This window comes from Ranitomeya variabilis, chromosome 5 (assembly GCF_051348905.1).
Source record: "Ranitomeya variabilis isolate aRanVar5 chromosome 5, aRanVar5.hap1, whole genome shotgun sequence".
Taxonomy (NCBI): Eukaryota; Metazoa; Chordata; class Amphibia; order Anura; family Dendrobatidae; genus Ranitomeya; species Ranitomeya variabilis.
Window position 1 is genome coordinate 258,187,007 of NC_135236.1, and position 15,672 is coordinate 258,202,678.

The window sequence follows — 15,672 nt, forward strand, 5'->3', positions numbered from 1 at the left end:
TGACTTCAAATGTGATGTGGTTCCTAAAAAAAATGGTGTTGTAAAAATGAGAAATTGCTGGTCAACTTTTAACCCTTATAACTCCCTAACGAAAAAAAATTTGTTTCCACAACTGTGCTGACGTAAAGTAGACATGTGGGAAATGTTATTTATTAACTATTTTTTGTGACATATCTCTCTGACCTAAGGGTATAAAAATACAAAGTTTGAAAATTGCAAAATTTAAAAATTTTTCGCCGTATTTGCGTTTTTTTCATAAATAATCGCAAGTAATATCGAAGAAATGTTACCACTAACATGAAGTACAATATGTCATGAAAAAACAGTCTCTGAATCAGCTGGATCTGTTAAAGCGTTCCAGAGTTATAACCTCATAAAGTGACAGTGGTCCAAATTGTAAAAATTGGCTCGGTCATTAAGTACCAAATTGGCTCTGTCACTAAGGGGTTAAGTGGGAGAACTTGCACAATTGGTGGCTGACTAAATATTTTTTCCTCACTGTAATTACCTAAACTGTTTGTCTGCTACATAAATGTAAACACTAACGCTGGAATTTCATTGCTAAGGCAAACTTCATCATCCATTGGAATCTCTTTGCTAAGGCAGCGTGGACGTAATCCACATTTCCTATGCAGTACATGCGTACTACATGGTCATTGATCGCCTGGTGGATCTGCAGCAGCCTACATTTACACACACTTTGAGGGTATGTTTCCACGGTCAGGAAACGCTGCTTGTTTGACGCTGCGCAGAGCTGCAGCGTCAAACAAGCAGCGTCCAGATGTTCCAGCATAGTGGAGGGGATTTTATGAAATCCCATCTCCACTATGCGTGGAAACCCGCACGCGGCGGCCCTGCGACTCCGGACATGCTGCGCGTCTTTTCAGATCGCAGCATGTCCGTACACCTTGCGGGGACGCAGTGTCCCCGCAAGGCATATCACAGGGCGCTATGGGAGAGAGCGATCATCCCGGATGTGAAGAGTTAACACATCCGGCATGATCGCGTCCCAGAAAGGGGGCGGGGCTTAACGCCGAGCGGCTTCGCCGCTGCGGCGATACCGCCGGCCATCCTGACCGTGGAAACATACCCTTACTCTGCAATATCAGGTGAGCAGTTTTTTGGAAGCTCTCCTGTCTATTTGTGGGATAAGACCCTATATTGCGCTTTTTGTCTCCCTTTCTTTTAAATATACATGTAAGAACACTCCAGTAAGCAAATGATTACCAGGCTAGCTGTGACTAAATACGGGAGATTTACCAAGCTAAATACAAATAATTTCTAATGCAATCTGCTGCAAAAATATTTTTCATTACCTGCATGAGATTTATTATGTATTCTAGACACTTTTTCTTTGTGTTAGGATGCACTTAATCGGAGGCTGGCAGCACTTAAAACACAGGGTTTACACCTTCAACTTTTGCTCCCTATACAGGGATCTGGACTTACAGAAAAGCCAGGGGTGTATATTGAAATCACGGGGCCCAATAGCTTAAGTTCTAATTGGGGCCCCCCAAACAAACAAACAAAAAATAAAAAGTGGGGTCACAGAAGAGCACATCTCACGACTTTACAGAGTTTACATAGTAACTAACAAGTGTCCAACAAACATAGTATGATACCCCAAAAGTGAATTCCACGACATTATTCTCAACACACAGTATGATGATCCTACTGTTCCCCAACTCAACTCCCCAGGCAATGGATGGTGACTCCAACACAGTATGTTCACCCAACTGTAACCCCTACACAGACCTCCATGCAGTATAATGGGCCTACACCTCACCACACTGTATAATTGCCCCCATTAGCCCTACAAACAGTATGATGGACCCCAAATAAACCTTCACACTGTATAATTGCCTGCATACGGTATAATGGCTCCCACATAGCCCTACATAAGTATAAGGGCTCCCATATACACTGTGTGCAGAACTATTAGGCTAGTTGTATTTTAATCACATGATACTTTTTATACATGTTGTCCTACTCCAATCTGTTCAGGCTTGTGAGCCAACTACCAATTAACTAAATCAGGAGATGTGCATCTCTGTAATGAGGAGGGGTGTTGTCTAATGACATCAAAACCCTATATAAGGTGTGCTTAATTATTAAGCAACTTCATTTCCTTTGGCAAAATGGGTCAGAAGAGAGATATGACTCTGAAAAGTCCAAAATTGTGAGATGTCTTGCAGAGGGATGCAGCAGTCTTGAAATTGCCAAACTTTTGAAGCGTGATCACCGAACAATCAAGCGTTTCATGGCAAATAGCCAACAGGGTCGCAAGAAGTGTGTTGGGTAAAAAAGGCGCAAAACAACTGCCCATGAATTGAGGAAAATCAAGCATGAAGATGCCATTTGACACCAGTTGTGCCATATTTCAGAGCTGCAAGTAACAAAAAGCACAAGGTGTGCAATACTCAGGGACATGGCCAAGGTAATGAAGGCTGAAAAACGACCACCTTTGAACAAGAAACATAACAAGACTGGGCAAAGAAATATCTTAAGACTGACTTTTCAAAGGTTTTATGGACTGATGAAATGAGAGTGACTCTTGATGGGCCAGAGGCTGGATCAGTAAAGGGCAGAGAGCTCCACTCCGACTTAGACGCCAGCAAGGTGGAGGTGGGGTACTGGTATGGGCTGGTATCATCAAAGATGAACTTGTGGGACCATTTCGGGTTGAGGATGGAGTGAAGCTCAACTCCCAGACCTACTGCCAGTTTCTGGAAGACAACTTCTTCAAGCAGTGGTACAGGAAGAAGTCGGTATCGTTCAAGAAAAACATGATTTTCATGCAAGACAATGCTCCATCACAGGCCTCCAACTACTCCACAGCGTGGCTGGCCAGTAAAGGTCTCAAAGAAGAAAAAATAATGACATGGCCCCCTTGTTCACCTGATCTGAACCCCATAGAGAACTTGTGGTTCCTCATAAAATGTGAGATCTACAGGGAGGTTAAATAGTACACCTCTCAGAACAGTGTCTAGGAGGCTGTGGTGGCTGCTGAACGCAATGTTGATCATAAACAGATCAAGTAACTGACAGAATCTATGGAGGGAAGGCTGGTGAGTGTCATCATAATGAAAGGTGGCTATATTGGTCACTAATTTTTGGGAGTTTTGTTTTTGCATGTCAGAAATGTTTATTTCTAAGTTTTGTGCAGTTATATTGGTTTACCTTGTGAAACTAAACAAGTGAGATGGGAATATATTTGTGTTTTATTAAGTTGCCTAATAATTCTGCACAGTAGTAGTTACCTGCACAAACAGATATCCTCCTAAGATAGCCATATCTAAATAAAAAACCAACTCCAACTTCCAAAAATATTAAGCTTTGATATTTGAGTCTTTTGAGTTGATTGAGAACATAGTTGTTGATCAATAATAAAAATAATCCTCTAAAATACAACGTGCTTAATAATTCTGCACACAGTGTAGTTCTCCTTTATATTATAATGGCCCCACATACCCCACCAACTATTATAATAGCCCCCATATAGTATAATGGGCCCCAAAGTCCTTGATATTGTATACTGCACCCCACAGTCCTTCATATAGTATAATGCGTGCCCCAAAGTCCTCTATACAGTATAATGCACTCCTCATAGTCTTCCATACAATATAATGCACCCCGTAGTTCTCCATATAGTATAATGTACTCTCTATGGTCCTTCATATAGTATAATGCTCTCCTCATAGTCCTTCATACAGTATGGTTTAATGCACTCCCCATAGTCCATACAGTATAATGCACACCCCATAGTCTTCTATATAATATAATGCACCCCATAGTCCTCCATATAGTATAATGACCTCCCCATAGTCCTCCTTATAGTATAATGCACACCTTAGTCCTCCACAGAATATATTGCACTCCCCATAGTCCTCCATAGTCCATATAGTATAATGCATTCCCCATAGTCCTCTATACAGTATTATAGCCTCCACAATGTACTCATTGATTTAAAAAACAATACTCACCTTTCCTCCTCATTTCCCCGCTACTCTGGTTTCTGCAGCGAGCGTTCTGAAGTGCCCACATATCTCAATGCAGCAGTTACATGTAGCAATGTTGCTGCTCTGAGACATCGGATGCCAAGGGAGACGGATGAAGGATTGATCATAACTGTATCCAGGATGCTGATACAGTTGAACTTTAGATGACAATCGGTGGGGAAAGTGGTCCCCCAGCTCACGGCCCCCATAGCAGTGTGTTCAGCTGCCATTGGCAGTACGCCACTGGCAGGAGCCCCTGTGTTGAGTCCACAGAGTGGCTGCTGGCTAATGGAGAGGTCTGGCGGTCAATGGTCAGAAAGCAGGGTTGGCACCAAGTAGATCAAGAACAATATCATCAGACAGACAAATAGTAAAATTGCGAGCCAAGATGAGAAATAATCAAAGAAAGAATCAAAATTAGCTAAGCAAGAGCAGAGAAATGGGAGTTAAGCAAAGGTTATATAGTGTGAAGTCCAGCCAAGAGCTCACAAAATGGACTAAATTAGAGAACCATGTTCAGTAATTCACCCCCAAGATCCCTGCCTGGACAGCACCATAAGTCTCAGAAAATTTATAAAAACTGCTGCAAATGGACTGACTCCTAATACATATAATAAATACAGTAGTTCAAATGTATTGTGCTGAAAATATTTTCCTAACAATTTGGGAAAGTTATGAAATGTCCTATAAATGTCTGATCTATTCCTTATCTAAGAATCTAGGCTTTTAGTTGAGATGAATGTGTACTGCACTTTATATACAGTTAGGTCCATATATATTTGGACAGAGACAACATTTTTCTAATTTCGGTTATAGACATTACCACAATCAATTTTAAACAAAACAATTCAGATGCAGTTGAAGTTCAGACTTTCAGCTTTCATTTGAGGGTATCCACATTAAAATTGGATGAAGGCTTTAGGAGTTTCAGCTCCTTAACATGTGCCACCCAGTTTTTAAAAGGACCAAAAGTAATTGGACAATTGACTCCAAAGCTATTTCATGGACAGGTGTGGGCAATCCCTTCGTTATGTCATCCTCAATTAAGCAGATAAAAGGCCTGGATTTGATTTGAGGTGTGGTGCTTGCATTTGGAAGGTTTTGCTGTGAAGTAAACATGCGGTCAAAGGAGCTCTCCATGCAGGTGAAACAAGCCATCCTTAAGCTGCGAAAACAGAAAAAACCCATCCGAGAAATTGCTACAATATTGGGAGTGGCAAAATCTACAGTTTGGTACATCCTGAGAAAGAAAGCACTGGTGAACTCATCAATGCAAAAAGACCTGGATGCCCACGGAAGACAACAGTGGTGGATGATCGCAGAATAATCTCCATGGTGAAGAGAAATCCCTTCACAACTGCCAACCAAGTGAACAACACTCTCCAGGAGGTAGGCGTATCAATATCGAAATCTACCATAAAGAGAAGACTGCATGAAAGTAAATACAGAGGGTTCACTGCACGGTGCAAGCCACTCATAAGCATCAAGAAAAAGGCTAGACTGGACTTTGCTAAAAAAACATCTAAAAAAGCCAGCACAGTTCTGGAAGAACATTCTTTGGACAGATGAAACCAAGATCAACCTCTACCAGAATGATGGAAAGAGAAAAGTATGGCGAAGGCGTGGTACAGCTCATGATCCAAAGCATACCACATAATCTGTAAAACACGGCGGAGGCAGTGTGATGGCTTGGGCATGCATGGCTGCCAGTGGCACGGGGTCACTAGTGTTTATTGATGTGACACAGGACAGAAGCAGCCGAATGAATTCTGAGGTATTCAGAGCCATACTGTGTGCTCAGATCCAGCCAAATGCAGCAAAACTGATTGGTCGTCGTTTCATACTACAGATGGACAATGACCCAAAACATGAAGCCAAAGCAACCCAGGAGTCTATTAAAGCAAAGAAGTGGAATATTCTTGAATGGCCAAGTCAGTCACCTGATCTCAACCCAATTGAGCATGCATTTCACTTGTTAAAGACTAAACTTCAGACAGAAAGGCCCACAGACAAATAGCAACTGAAAACCACCGCAGTGAAGGCCTGGCAGAGCATCAAAAAGGAGGAAACACAGCGTCTGGTGATGTCCATGCGTTCAAGACTTCAGGCAGTCATTGCCAAGAAATGGTTTTCAACCAAGTACTAAAAATGAACATTTTATTTAAAATTATTGAATCTGTCCAATTACTTTTGGTCCCTTTAAAAACAGGGTGGCACATGTTAAGGAGCTGAAACTCCTAAACCCTTCATCCAATTTTAATGTGGATACCCTCAAATGAAAGCTGAAAGTCTGAACTACAACTGCATCTGAATTGCTTTGTTTAAAATTCATTGTGGTAATGTCTATAACCAAAATTAGAAAAATGTTGTCTCTGTCAAAATATATATGGACCTAACTGTACATGCTCAGTAGTGAAGCAGTGCTGAGGAGTTGAAGTTGGAGTCAGGAAAATTGAGGAGTCCGAGGTTTGGTTTACCAATTCAATAGCACTTCAAAAAACAAGGAGGAACAGCATCCAGTCCATGTGAAAAATAGAAATAAATTTTTATTCCGCCATGATACAACGTTTCAACCAATGTTGGTCTTTATCATACTTGATAAAGACCAACATTGGTCGAAACGTTGCATCATGGCAGAATAAAGATTTTTTTCTCTTTGTCACCTGGACTGAATGCTGTTCCTCCTTGTTTTTTGATCATTTATTCTCCAATTGGGTTCATTTTATCTGGAGAGTGCATTCCTATATTGAAGTGCTGTCGGCTGTTTCTTTTTTATATGTTGAACTCCACAGCACTTGTCCACAACGAAGGTGCAGTGCCACCCAGCACCAGAAGGAGGAGTAAAGTACAGAAAACTATTTTACACTTATGTGACTTATGCAACATCTCTTTGCTGGAAACAGGTTTAATTTAGTGGAAATGGGGCAGAGCAACATTATGCAACAAAATGGCACCAAGACTTTGGTTCAAAATTCTTGCGCAATATAAGCCAACTAATAGGTTGTGTAAACATAGAATAAACTGTGTAAAGAAGCTGCCAATGCCCCTGCATGGTGTCCCCTTCCCCCTCTTGAGGGGACACTGGCTTACTCACGACCTGCGGCGCTGTCACCCGTCCAGTTCCTCCTGCTTCTTCCTGCTTTCGATGTGTGCACGCCGCAGTCTGGCAGCGCACATAGTACGCGAGTGCCCGCGCTTCCCCGTTCTGAAAGGGACAGGGCGCGCATTATGCTAAACACTCTAAAGGCATTTAGCATAAGTAGTACACCTGCAAGATGGCTCTCAGCTAATGGCTGACAGGCATCCCGTATAAAAGACTCCCTATCCCCCTGGGAGTCGCCAAGCAACATAGTGAATCATTACAGTAGTTAGTAAGGTGTACTGCTAGTGAGTTGTGAGGTCCCCTGGTTCCAATGTGGCCAGGTCCTGAACCTGTTATCCCCTAGTTCCTGTGTAGCCAGTCCTGTGTCCGTAGTCCCCTGGTCCCGATGCAACTAGTCCTGTGTCCATAGTCCCCTGTTCTTGGTGTGTCCAGTCGTGTGTCCAGTCCTTTGTCCATAGTCCCTTGGTCCCGGTGTGGCCAGTCCAGTAACCCTGTCCCCTGGTTCCGGAGCGGCCAGTGCCTGAACACTGTTCCCTGGTCCTGGAGCGGCCAGTGCCTGAACATTGTTTCCTGGTCCCAGAGTGGCCAGTCCTGTTCCTGAAGTCCCCTGGTCCCAGCACGGCTAGTACATCAACCCTATTCCCCAGTCCATCAGTGGCCTAACCCTGATCCTAAATCCCAGATCAGTGTGTCTGAACTAAGCAGAGTACCTGATCCCTGGTATTGCCCAGGAGTGGTACCTGGCAGTTACCCTTCACACAAGCCTGACCTCACCACTAGAGACTCCAATGAACGCCATGGTAGCCGCTTAGTTATGCCTCTTCTGGGGTAGGCCGGTCCTGTGGCACAGTGATTCCACGTGCGCCACGGCTGGGCATAACAGTCTCCTCGTCCCAGCCATGACCGCAACAAAAAGTGTGCCACATATTCAGCAAACAGCATGAACCACTATGATAAATCTGACACATTTTAAGATGCTTTACTGTAAGTTTGCATTGTCTAAGGCTGCAGTAATACATCTATTATACACATCCATGGTGATGTGTTTTTTTTTTTTTTTAAACAGACAGCACATGGACCTATAGTTTCCTTGATCCATACACATATCCGTTTTAAAAATTAACCGTGTGTAATATCGGATTCATTTTGTGGATCAGACTGGGCCATTAAAGTCTATGGAGAAGATATGTTAAAGACTGAAGACATACTCTTTCATTCATTTATATACACGATGTGTCAGCACAATGCAATTAATGATTATATGAATCTTAATTCTATGTGCACACGTTGCAGATCTAGATGCAGATCTGATGCGTGGAATTGCAACAGATCCGCAGTGTAGTGCACAAGCAATGTTAGTCAATGTGAAATTGACATTTGGTGTGCACATGCTGCGAAAAGAAACGCGCGGAATCGCACTTTTTTTTCCGCAGCATGTCAATTTTTTTTTGCGGATCTGCAGCGTTTCTGCACCCACTGACTTCGGCTACTTTCACACTAGCGTCGTACTCGGCCCGTCGCAGAGCGTCGGGCCGACGTACCGACGCTAGCAGTGAATGCGCCGCACAACGGGGGCAGCGGATGCTGTTTTTCCACGCATCCGCTGCCCCATTGTGAGGTGCGGGGAGGTGGGGGCAGAGTTCCGGCCGCGCATGCGCGGTCGGAAATGGCGGTCCGTCGGCAGCAAAAAACGTTACAAGTAACGTTTTTTGCAGCCGACGGTCCGCCACAATACGGCGCAACCGTGCGACGTGTGGCAAAGCGTCACAAAGCGACGCTAATGCTAATCAATGGTGAAAAAACGCATCCTGCAAGCACTTTTGCAGGATGCGTTTTTTCAACCAAACGACGCATAGCGACGTGCAGTGCACGACGCTAGTGTGAAAGAGGCCTTCCATTGTTTCAGGCCAATGCGCAGAAAAACCGCAGGTTTAAAAAAGATCTGCAGATGTGCCTGCGAGAAACGCTGCAGATTGGGAGGGGGAGAGTGTGTGGGCGGATACTGTGTGTGTGGGCAGAGACTGTGTGTGTTCGGAGAAGATGTGCGGGTGTTTGTGTGTGTCTGCGGGGCTGTGTGTCTGTGTGTGTGCGGAGAAGATGTGCGAGGCTGTGTGTGTGGGTGTGTGTATCTGTGTGTGCGGGGCTGTATGTGTGGGTGTGTGGGGCTGTGTGTGTGCGCCATGCGGGTCTGTGTGTAGGCAGGCATTGTCCGATGGGACTACTAGTCCCATCCGGCTATGCCTGCTACAGTGACAGGTAGCCGGATGATGGGACAGCAGTAGTCCCATCATCCTGCTACTGTGTTCAAGTGTAAAAAAAAAAACACATACAGTACATACAACATATAACATACAGTAAATACTCGCCAATCACCCAGTCTCCGAAGCCCTCGATCACCTGGAAAAAAAATAACATAATAAACCAACCTATACTTACCTTTGCACCATAGTCCAGTTAATAACCAGTGTCCCACGACGATCTCCCGTGTAGAACAGTGACATCAAGCGATGTCACTGCTCTACAGGGCCACCGTGATGAACTGACAGGCAGAGGTAATCCTCCACGATGTATCCCTTCGCCGCTGCCGGGAGAGAAGTCACCTGAGTTCATTCTCACCGGCAGCGCTGTATGAGAAAATTCTCACGCAGCATTGCCGTAAAAGAGGCCTGAACTCAGGTAACCTCTTCAGCGATGCACTGCAGGAGCCATTATCTCCTGTCAGTGCATAATGGGAGGCCTATAGAGCAGTGACATAACCCAATGTCACTGTTCTATAGGGGAGATCGTCGTGGGACACTCGTTATTAATTCGACTGCGTCAGAACAGGGAGTATACTGTTGGTTTATTTATTTATTTTTTTGCAGGTGATCGATGGCTTTGGGGAATTAGGCGTGGTTGTAAGTATGGTAAAATTAAGAATATTAAAATACTTTTTTTTGGCTGTGTCTTTATTTAACCATTTCAGTGCTATAGGATTAGTAATGGATAGGTCCTTATTGACGCCTCTCCATTACTAACCGGGCTTAATGTCACCTTACAAGGTGACATTAACCCCTTATTATCCCATATGCCACCGCTGCAGGGCAGTGGGAAGAGAGAGGCTAAGTGCCGGAATTAGTGCATCTTACAGATGCACCATTTCTGGGGCGGCTGGGAGCTGGAGTTTGTAGCCAGGGGGCAATATTCATGGCTCCTCTCTAGGCTATGAATATCAGTCCGCAGCTGTCTGCATAGCCTTTCTGGCTAATTATAGGGGGGCCCATGTCATTTTTTTGGGGGGTCCACCTATTTTAATAGCCAGTAAAGGCTAAATATACAGCTGCGGGCTGAAATTCACAGCCTGGGAAGCTCCATGGGTATTAACCACTTTCCAGGCTATAAACATCGGCCCCGGTGGTCGGCTTTCCCTCTGTGGCGCAGAAAATTGCATGGGAGCCCACACCATTTTTTTTCATTAAACAGATATTGCATTTCAGGCCAGGGTCACACTTGCGAGAAACTCGCACAAGTCTGCACCTCTATACCCGGCAACAGAACCGGAGTGTGCGGTTGCATGTATTTCTATGCAGTTGAACGCTCCAGTAACAGTGCCAGCGGCAGTGTTGGGTACAGAGGTGCGAGACTCGTGCGAGTTTCTCACAAGTGTGATCCCGGCCTAACGCAGATTTTGTGTGTGTCTTTATTTAACTCTTTATGTACCATTTTATGTTTATTACTAATCATCGGTCTTGGTATTATCTATCGATATATCTATCGATGAATATATCTCTGGATAGATATATCGATAGATAGATATATCTAAGGATAGATAGACAATAGATAGATGATAGATAGATCTATAGATAGATAGATCTATCTATAAATAGATAGATCTATCGATCTATCATCTATCTATTATCTATATATAGATCTATCTATTGATCTTTCTATCTATAGATCTATCTATCTATCTATCTATCTATCTATCATCTATCTAGCTGTGTGTGTAAACATTATTCTTCAATGGAGTATGTAAATGAAAAGAGGTTGGACAAGAAATGACATCACAATTCTTGTTTTTTTGTTAAATAATGGATCTTTATTTAGCCTACAAAAACGAATACAAATCTGCATGAAAAAATGCATGAAAATCTGCATCCAAAATGCATAAAAAACGAGTGGATTTTTACCTGCGTTTTCTGCCAAGAGATGCAGATTCTGTGCAAAAAATTCTGCAGACAAATCTGCAAAGTTTGCCCATACCCTAACACTGTTATATACATTAAAAACGTAAGGTGCAAGTACTTGGTAAACAAAGTGCAAAAACCATCCAGCCATGTCACAGTGTACCTTTTATATGTGTATATGTTTGTATTATGGCTACATAGCGTATTTGTGCACCAGTACATTAAAGGGGTTGTCCACTACTTTCAATTAACCCCCCAATGTATCCCCCCGGGGCCCCTAATGAATTGTGCAAATACCTTCCGTTGCCATTTTTGCCTGTGAGTGGCGCTATTCCGGCGGCTGAGTCCGGGTCACGTGATCCCCATGCTGCAGCCGCCGCTTATTTCCGCCGACGTCACGTCAATTTCCAGACTCTGGAAATTGATGTAACGTCAGCAGCAGGCGTGACCCAGCCTCACAGTCAGCAGTCACTCATCAAGAGTGACTGGGCTGTGGGCGGGGCTGGGGGCTGCCTGCGGGGCTGTGCTGGGGTGGGCGGGGCTAGGCAGGGATGATTGTGCGGGCGCCGGTATGTGTGGGCGGTGCTGGGGTCGGCTAATGTGTTGAATGTAAAAAAAAACAACATACACATATACAGTACATACATACATACAACACACACCATGTGACATGTAACATGTGACATCATGCACCATGCGATGACATGTGACAACATGCAACATACGACATGCAACATGCGATGACATGCAACATGTGACATGCACCATGCGATGATATGCAACAACATGCGACGACATGCAACATGTGACATGCACCATGCGATGACATGCGACAACATGCGACGACATGCACCATGCGGCGACATGCAACATATTACATGCAACATGCGATGACATGCGACATGCGATGACATGCAACATGTAAGATGCGACATGCCACATACAGTACATACATACAGTACATACATGTACATACAACATACATATAGACATACAGTACATAACAGATTACATACTCACCAACACTTGTCACCTTGATCCCCGAAGCCAGTGTCATCTGTAAAAAATATTAAAATAATAAACAAACACTATACTCCCTGATCCTCAGAAATCCAATTAAAACGAGTGTCCCTCGACGACGATCTGTGGAGAGCAGGAGCATCAGCTGATGCGACCGCTCTACAGGGGCTCCAGGAATACAAAGATGGAAGGTATCCTTCCACAATGTATTCCTCACAATGTATTCCTACGCCCCTGTGAGAAAATTGTCCCTAGTCTCACTTATGGCATTGCTGTGTGAGAAATTTTCCCAGGCAGCAATTGCCATAAAGTGAGACTTTGTCCTAAGGTAACCTCACAGTGATGCACTGCAGGAGCCATTGTCTCCTGTCAGTGTGTCACTGAGGGTCCTATAGAGCAGTGACATTACCCGATGTCACTGTTTTATAGGGGAGATCGTCGTGGGTGACTCATTATTAATTGGACTACGGCGCACAGGTAGTATACGGTTTATTATTTTACGTTTTTTGCAGGCGCTGAAGTATGGTAAGTATGGTTAAATGAAGAATATTAAAATATTTTTTTTCTAATGTGTGTGTGTTATTAACCTTTTATTAGTATTGGATTAATAATGGATAGGCGTCTTATTGACGCCTCTCCGTTATTAACCCGGCTTAATGTCACATTACAATAGCAAGGTGACATTAACCCCTTATTACCCCATATCCCACCGCTACACGGGAGTAGGAAGAGAGGGGCTAAGTGCCGGAATTGGCGCCATTTCTGGGGCAGCTGCGGACTGGTATTTGTAGCTAGGGGGGGGGGACCAATATCCATGGCCCCTCTCTAGGCTATGAATATCAGCCCGCAGCTGTCTGCGTAGCCTTTCTGGCTATAAAATATAGGGGGACCCCACGTCATTTTTTTTGGGGGGGGTCTGTTATGATCTGGTGACCTTGGAGCCGCATGAAACTTTCTCTGGAGTCGGTGGAACCTGTACTGACGGCAAATCCTGAACTAACACCTCGACACAGCCGGAGGACCCCTATAGATGGAAATAGGAATGCTACCTTGCCTCAGAGCAGACCCCCAAAGGATAGGCAGCCCCCCACGAATAATGACTGTGAGTAGGAGAATAGACACACGCAGGTAGAAAACAGGATTTAGCAAAAGAGGCCACTCTAGCTAAATAGGAAAGGATAGGACAGATTACTAGGCGGTCAGTATTAAAACCCTTCCAAAAATATCCACAGCAAATAATACAAAAAGTTCCACAATCTAACTAAAGACATGGAATGTATATCTGCCACTCCAGAGAATCCAACAAGACTGAGAAAATACTGACACAATCTAAGCTGGACAAGAAAACACAAAGAATAGCACTGAATTGAAAGCACACAACATGTGTGCCACAGGAAAAAAAAACCAGACACTTATCTTTGCTGATTTGGCAGAAAGGCAGGAGGAACCAGGCAGAGGTCCTACACCACCCAACAACAATTGACAACTGGCAAGGACTAATGAATCCTGCACGCCTAAATACCCCAGTCAGAACTGCAATCAGCAGATACACCTGACCAGGACTGCAACTCAGGGGCAACTGCATTACCACCTACAACCACCGGAAGGAGCCCAAAAGCAGAATTCACAACAGTACCCCCCCCTTGAGGAGGGGTCACCGAACCCTCACCAGAGCCCCCAGACCGATCAGGACGAGCCAGATGAAAAGCATGAACCAAATCAGCAGCATGGACATCAGAAGCAAAAACCCAAGAATTATCCTCCTGGCCATAACCCTTCCATTTGACAAGGTACTGAAGCCTCCGCCTCGAAAAACGAGAATCCAAAATCTTCTCAACCACATACTCCAACTCCCCATCAACCAACACAGGGGCCGGAGGATCAACAGAGGGAACAACGGGCACCACATATTTCCGCAATAAAGATCTATGGAAGACATTATGGATAGCAAAAGAAGCCGGAAGGGCCAATCGAAAAGACACCGGATTAATAATCTCAGAAATCCTATAAGGACCAATAAACCGAGGCTTAAACTTAGGGAAAGAGACCTTCATAGGAACATGACGGGAAGACAACCAAACCAAATCCCCAACCCGAAGCCGGGAACCAACACACCGACGACGGTTAGCAAATCGTTGAGCCTCCTCCTGAGACAACACCAAATTGTCCACCACATGAGCCCAAATCTGCTGCAACCTGTCAACCACAGAATCCACACCAGGACAGTCAGAAGGCTCAACCTGCCCAGAAGAAAAACGAGGATGAAAACCAAAATTACAAAAAAAAGGCGAAACCAAAGTAGCAGAACTAGCCCGATTATTAAGGGCAAACTCGGCCAATGGCAAAAAGGCCACCCAATCATCCTGATCGGCAGACGCAAAGCATCTCAAATAAGTCTCCAAAGTCTGATTAGTTCGCTCGGTCTGGCCATTTGTCTGAGGATGAAATGCAGAAGAAAAAGACAAATCAATGCCCAGCCTAGCACAAAAAGCCCGCCAAAACCTAGAAACAAACTGAGAACCTCTGTCGGACACAATATTCTCTGGAATACCATGCAAACGAACCACATGCTGAAAAAACAACGGAACCAACTCTGAAGAGGAAGGCAATTTAGGCAAAGGCACCAAATGTACCATCTTAGAAAACCGGTCACAAACAATCCAGATAACCGACATCCTCTGGGAAACCGGAAGATCAGAAATAAAATCCATAGAGATATATGCTTCCAGGGCCTCTCAGGGACCGGCAATGGCAAAAGTAACCCACTAGCACGGGAACAACAAGGCTTGGCCCGTGCACAAGTCCCACAGGACTGCACAAAAGAACGCACATCACGTGACAACGAAGGCCACCAAAAGGACCTACCAACCAAATCTCTGGTACCAAAAATACCAGGATGACCAGCCAACACAGAACAGTGAACCTCAGAAATCACTCTACTAGTCCATCTGTCAGGAACAAACAATTTCCCCACAGGACAGCGATCAGGTCTATCAGCCTGAAATTCCTGAAGAACCCGCCGTAAATCAGGGGAAATGGCAGAAAGGACCACCCCTTCTTTCAGAATGCCGACCGGTTCAAGGACCTCAGGAGAATCAGGCAAAAAACTCCTAGAAAGGGCATCAGCCTTAATATTCTTAGAACCTGGAAGATACGAAACCACAAAATCAAAACGGGAAAAAAACAAGTACCATCGAGCCTGTCTAGGACTCAGCCGTTTGGCAGACTCGAGGTAAATCAAATTCTTATGATCGGTCAGGACCACAATACAGTGCTTAGCTCCCTCAAGCCAATGTCGCCACTCCTCAAACGCCAACTTCATAGCCAACAACTCCCGATTGCCGACATCATAATTGCGTTCAGCAGGCGAAAACTTGCGGGAGAA

General features: G+C 44.4%; 1 protein-coding gene across 2 annotated transcripts in view; it reads right to left on the reverse strand.

The window, feature by feature from the left end:
- REC114 (REC114 meiotic recombination protein) overlaps positions 1 to 15,672 on the reverse strand; it is a 425,181-nt gene that overhangs the window by 112,436 nt on the left and 297,073 nt on the right. The window lies entirely within an intron of this gene.